Consider the following 5375-nt stretch of genomic DNA (forward strand, 5'->3'; position numbering starts at 1 on the left):
CTGAGAGTCCCTAGATTAGTGCCAAGTTTGTCTATTATATGCTAGCTTGACCCTAATGTCAAAGACAGAGAGAGGAAAGCACGGACGGATGGGGAGAAACTGTTTTGCGTCGTTCTTGCTGAAGTTAGTTTTTGAGGGGCACTATTTGCCGAGTGAGTCACATAAACTCAGTATTTTATGCCAAGAATTGGAAAATGTGCAATATTCTAAATGAGTTGCTGAAAAGTTTCCAGACTAACAAACATAACTCATATTATAAAAATAAATTACGAGACATAAAATCAGCTTTAAAACTGTTAAGGTCTAAAATACCCAATTATTTTAATTTAAAAATAAGGGTTAGCAGGGGCGGAGCTACAAGGGGGCAGGAGGGGGGCTTGCTACCCCTTTCAAAAATCTTTTTTCCCTAATTTTTGTGCCAGTATCATCATTGAGAATTCATCAATACACGGTTCTTGAAGCTTTGCAAAATTTTAATTGAATTTAAGATAACAATTAAATATAACATGTTATATATATAAAATGTTCTAGCTCCCAGCATTGGTAGTCGACGGTGAAAACCTGCTTTTCAGCACAAGACCACCCACACTCTGCTTGGTACATCGACGTTTATCTCAAATATCTCCTTAACTTATCCCCCTATAATTTTCCATCTCGGTATTATCACAATTACGCCGTGTGCCAGGAGGGGAGGGAACTCCCCGCGGCTCGTGACTGCCTGTGTGCCACCAGCGGGTTTGCGGTCTGCTTGGATTTGTGAAACACTGACAGACAACCCCTTCATCAGGCCTGTCAAACAAGGATGACAAATGTGTCTCCACATCCCCAACATGCCTACAATATTTAAAACCATGGGAGAATGGCAAAGCCGACAAAGAATAGCCCCTCCTGGCAGGCACAAAGTTCAAGCTGTGTCAGCCTGTATCAGTCTCAAATTCTGAGGAGAGACTCTGAGCTGAACTTGATGGCATGTTGACTTAATGATTCTGGCAGAGCAGATATGGTGTCTGTCTAGTGTTTCTACAAGGCAGTGAAGTCAAGTCAAAACACATTCACTGAAATGACTTTAAAAGGGATGCGACTCCGATTAAATATAGATATCATTATGTAACATTTAAAACAAATCTATCCAGAAGGTGATTTTTTTTTCTCTGTTTTAGTTAACAACAAAAGTCAGTTTCAGTTCATTTGTACTGATCACTCAGAATACACACACATTTTCCCGTCCTCACACATCTTTGATCGCTATCACCAAAAACAATAGCTGGGAGATACAGTCTGGCTATCAGGCAATCAAACAAACAGTCATTTTTCTTTCCAGCTGCAACCAAGCATGTAACTATATTACTTTGCCCGGTGCTCGGAGCCTTGTCAAAAAATGACAGAAGATCGCACCTTTTTTTCCCAGGGTGAGTGCTTTAATTACAGCATGGCTTCTAGCCTTACCGAACCAGTACAAGTGTCAGTCCAAAGTTCATCGTTCTTTGTGAAAGAGGATTCCACAAAAAAAAAAAAAAAAAAAAAGATCTCATTGTTAGGCGGCGGAACATTGTTGAACAGAATTCTGCAGGTTTTTTAGGTCATCCTCAGTGTCCCCTCCTTCTTTTTTTCTGATGTTCCTATCACGTTTCTGTAAAACTCCATAACATCAATGCTTTGATACCCAATATTTTAATTGCCGCGGTCATACATCTCGCTGTCCTTCGCAAACAATAAATGAGTCTGGAAAGCAAAAGGGAAATGGTTAGGATGGAGTCATTCACTGCGTGCAGGTTCACCTCTGACGAGCGGACCTGAGACATCGTCATGGTAATGGACCGCTGTAACGTCTGTAAGTATGTTTGAAATATCACAAAATGTTTTATTTTGATCAAATACAAAAAAAGAAGTACATTTATTTTTTACATTTTGAATGTTGCTACTTTCAAAAATGATTTTTAAACGGTTTTATTCATTAAGGAAACACAACTAAAAACTGGAAATCATATTATTTAACGTTAAAATTATTTAATAAGATTAAAATGTTGCTGCTTACTCCTCTTGGTGTCTTTGTTTAAAGCAGCAGGTGGCAGCACTGTCTTAAAGGACACAGAACCTCCGATTACTTCAAAAGATCCAAGTACAAGTACAAACACACACCACTTAGCCCTGAAAAGCTTTGCTCCATTCCACAGAAGCACACTCTGACCTTTGGATATTTGTTGCCGACACAAAGTGACATTGGGAGTCAGCTAGTGGCTCATTGTTTTAGCCCGGCTGTCCCTGTTTGTAAGAAGGGGGGTGTAATAATTAGCAAGTTCTCAGTCTGTGATTTTTAATGTCCCTAATTTGGCCTTGACAGAATCCGTGCTTGTGCTACGTGATCCTGCCTGTTTTCCTGAAGTGTTTTTGCCGCAAAAGCAGAGGCAGGTTTGATATTTTCGCGCACACTGTTTTGCATTTCATTACCACCGGTGAGGGATGGTGAGCTGTTTATCATTTCAAAACAGGGACAAGAGGTTGAAGTATTTTGGCTGCAGGGAAGAGTGTTTTTTTTTACACTGATTTACCAGAGTCGAAGGCTTGCATCTTATTATTTGGACTATTCTTTAACCTCGGCTGTTCATTTGTGGGAGACTGGGATGTTCAGGATCCGTGCGGCAAAGGTTTCTCAGGGCTGTGCAGGACAGAACAAGCATGTTTTCAAGCTATTTTGAAAATTATCTATGAAAAACACTTTGTTTTAATTATTAGTGACAATTATATATTTTTCCCACTTGCTGTAAATTCAGATTTAAAAATTTGTTCTCTCATATCAATGCCAATTAAATCCTCTTGACAGAACCGTGCTGTAATTGTCCTTACATTGTCATTCATTTCTCATATATGCAAATACATGAAAACGTCTCACACTGTTTCTGCATATCTCAGCGTTTCAACAGGAGACGTCTGGGGTGCCGTATATTCTGTCAGCCCTGCTGAATAAATACAAGTCCAAATGTCTCAAGGCTGTACATTGTCATTCATATAGAAATAATGTGATTCCTTTCTGGCGGTGACCTCACATCTGGCAAAACTGTTAATCTTTTGGTTGTGAAGCTTTTGAGGTGAGCGTCCCTCTTTTGCTGAAACCCCACCCATGACTTTCACCTCTCGGGATGGAGCCTGAGCGGTGTTAGGGTGCAGAGCTGTAGTTCTCAAATGTGTGTGTGGGTTTCAAGCAAGGCATGCTTACGGCTGCCCATCTGGGAAGAGACCCTGGGTGTTTAACACTGAGGAGTTAGAGGATAGGACTCTGTCAGCTTGGAGGACACTGCACAGCAAGCGCAGAGGTCACTGGTGCACACACACACAAATCCAACACACTTTCTCACACACGTGCATAGGAATTGTCACTGTCCCTCTAAATCCTCTACGGACAAACAACCTTTCTCTGTCCAATAAATGAAATATTTTGTTAAGACAGAAAAGCAATGGACAAAGTAACATTAGAACAAAAAATAAAATAAATAAAAACGAGGCAGAAATTGCACAGATGTTGTTAATATCCTTTTTTCCTACTTTGCAGATATTAATTCCAGAATTTATTTGTTTAAAATTCCCTCTGTTAATTGTTTGATTAAAAAAAATTGCAATCTTTTTATTTTATCAATTATTATTAGAAATAGATTGTATTGTTAGGGTATGTTAGGTGATTTGGTAAGTTTTTGCTCACAGCAGTGTTAGTTTAAGGTGCAAAAATATTGATATAAGTTTTTGAAGAAAATACCTTATTTACCCACTGTTTCATTTTTAACATGTTGTAGCTATTTTATATATAATAAATTATCAACAAATGTAGCTTTTTTAAACAAATATGGATTAAAAAATAAATGATAATCATAAATTTATAAAAAATTAGCAAAACTTTTTCCCAATTTGTGTTTTTGAGATTTCATGGAGGCAGCCATTTTATATTGTGCAGGAAATACCCTTCTACTGCCCCTAGTGGATCGGTGATGAACTACAGGGCAGAAAACTGAAAACGTGGACCAAGTTACAATGAGTTTTTTTTAAGGAAAGTTTAAATCATTCTAATAAGATACGGGTCTAAGCAATCAAATCAAATGATGTAAAGAACTTTTCCTATAGAAGTGCTTCACATAAAACAATAAATTGAAAAATCAAAAAGCAGCACAAAATAAATTACAAAACACATACCCCCCGCCCCCCCAAAAATAAAATAAATAAAAATAAAAAAATAAAAGTAACACAATATATTTGAACATAAAATGAGACACCAATAACAAAATAGAAAAATAAATCTGGCTTGTTTCTAAGTGAGAAAACAATATATAATTATATGTTTGCATCATACACATGATACAAATGATTATATTGAGTTAGATGAAGAAGTTCAAACACATTAAAACCTTGTACAGGAACAAAAACTTGTACAACACTGTCAGAGTTTTCATGGCAACTCCGGGTCAAAAATCAGTGACTATCTGTGTAAAACAGTTTGTGCCATTCCGATACAACAAAAAGACACTTATTAACTAATGTTTTAACCATCCGGATTTACATCATGTGAACTAGTCAATCAGTAGGACACATTAATGTACTCCTCCAAATCTAGGTAGTCAAAGTGTATCAGGGCTGGAGGCAAAAGTAATGATTGTGCTTCAAATAAATGCTTCAGTCCAGGACAGTTTTACACATGAACACACACCCACACTCACACAGGGACTCGCACACTTCCTCTATGTATTACTTGACTTGTCAGGTCAGGATGGCTTCATTCACCATCCATTACTTTTATGTCCTGCTTTTTTACGTAAATGGCTTATGCATATTCACAACGGAACCCACTTGTGTATCCTGAGAGACGAGAAGCACACAAGTAGGCAAAAACACACACACACACGTGCGCCGTCAAAGGTTGGCCGTGTTAGATTTACAACCCAGGACCATCACCTGTGACTTAGCACCTCTGAAATTAGTCACAAATAGCATATTAGAGCAGCTAATCAGGCACGCCTGAGCACTTGGCTTTTTTTATGTGGTCATAAAGGCGAGAGTATATGGGCGCCCTCAGGCCTTGGGGTGAATGATCGTCCTGACCTCCAGTGAACCAAAAGCCACACACAGCTGGGGAGGGATGAGATGTGTGCAGGCAGCAGAACTCCCACAAAAACAGCCTCTGATACACAGGGGAGGATGACTGCGCTGCATTGGGAAGTGATTTCTCTTGCTTTTGCTGGTTCTGTGTTTAACCCCAAGAAACTGCACACATTAAACACACACACATAAGGACACAGATGCTCTCTCGATTCACTTTTTACCCTTCAGTTTAAATCACAGATTTCCAATGGGTTGTAATGGAATAATCTATAAGAACATGCCAGACATATCGA

At 38.6% G+C, this 5375-nt stretch overlaps 1 long non-coding RNA gene across 1 annotated transcript in view; it reads left to right on the forward strand.

The window, feature by feature from the left end:
* Nucleotides 1-348: 348 nt before the first annotated feature.
* The window catches only part of LOC112143816, a 23709-nt gene continuing 18682 nt past the window's right edge, over nucleotides 349-5375 (forward strand). The window contains exon 1 of the long non-coding RNA XR_002918803.2: nucleotides 349-1831. This is a non-coding gene — a long non-coding RNA (uncharacterized LOC112143816). The remainder of the gene's footprint in view (nucleotides 1832-5375) is intronic.

This window comes from Oryzias melastigma, linkage group LG16 (genome assembly GCF_002922805.2).
Source record: "Oryzias melastigma strain HK-1 linkage group LG16, ASM292280v2, whole genome shotgun sequence".
Classification (NCBI taxonomy): Eukaryota; Metazoa; Chordata; class Actinopteri; order Beloniformes; family Adrianichthyidae; genus Oryzias; species Oryzias melastigma.